We start from the raw sequence: 1,295 nt of genomic DNA on the forward strand, positions 1-1,295 counted from the left end.
GATTTGGCTGTCATATCATATGGGTATAACTTAGCTAAATGCTCAGGTTGTAGTAACTGAATTTTTCACATTTTACTTCAGATTCTTAATCCCAAATTTTGTTAATATTGTTCTTTGATTAAAATAAAAGCTGCCTGGTCATTAATAAATTTTTCTACCTGTGAACAGGAACCATTAACATTTTTGCTAATAATTTGATGCTGCTGTCAGTTTCCTCCAATTCAGTGAAATTTTGTTAATCATTTTTAATTAAGCAAAATATAATATGAAAGTTTCTTCATTAATTACTGCCTTATGGAGTTTTTATTTGCTTAATATTTGTTGAGTGCCAACTATATTTGAAGTGTCATGTGACATCAAGTCATTTAAAAATTTGTCCTGATTGTCATGATTTTGCAAATAAAATGAGAAAAAACACTTTTCTCTACTCAGATCTGTGTAATTTCTTTTCTCATCAATAGTTTAACGTATCACTGAAGCACAAGGAACCTGTCAGTGCCTAATATGCCAACAAATACAACAGTTTGGCTAAAAAAAATTTTTTTTAAACTGTTTCAAAGCAGGAGATCTGGATCAAAAGGTGAGAATTTGAACAATTCACTATCTTTCCCTGCACATGTCAGTTAATCCAAGAATGAAGGAAAAGCTTTGGAGATGACTGCTGATGAGTATAAAAAAAATAACCCCATGATTTCGCTTTTCTCGTCTCGTAATCTAAAGATGAGCTACAGAAGAAAAACTTGCACTTACAAGTCACTGAAAAGTCTGCAAAGGAGCAGAGAGCTGAAACCGCTGAATGACCAAGTGACCAACCGCTAATCTTTGCAGCTCTACAACCAGAAAAGCCAACCAACTTCACAACTCAGACACTTTTGGCCGCTGGGCATAGTGACCTTGTGCCCAGATAGAAGTCTTCCTCTCTTCTCTTTTTGTTCTTGCTTCTCTCCGCAGCGGCGCGAGCCCGCCTCTCCTCGGGACAGCTCGGCCCAGATCCGGCCAGGGTGAAGCGCCCTCCAAGCCGCGGCCGCGCCTCCGCCTCCCCCCGCGCCTCCTTCCAACAGAAAAACGCGTTTCCCGGCAACAGCGGGCCGCGGCGTCACTTCCGGCCATTTAAACTGGGTCCCCCCGCTCTCAGCCCCTGCTCCTCGTTTGATTCCCCCTCCCCTCGGCCGTGGGCTTCCTTCCCGCGTCCCCGGGCTTGGGGAGGGGGCGGAAGCAAGGCGCGCGAGCGGCCGCGAGTCCTGGGCGCGGCACACCTGTTGTGTGCAGGACCCGCCAGCTCCGTGCGGCTCCCC

The sequence above is a fragment of the Heterocephalus glaber genome, unplaced genomic scaffold, assembly GCF_053883595.1.
Source record: "Heterocephalus glaber isolate CG9 unplaced genomic scaffold, H.glaber_assembly_v1.0 deba00001553, whole genome shotgun sequence".
In the NCBI taxonomy this organism is placed as follows: Eukaryota; Metazoa; Chordata; class Mammalia; order Rodentia; family Bathyergidae; genus Heterocephalus; species Heterocephalus glaber.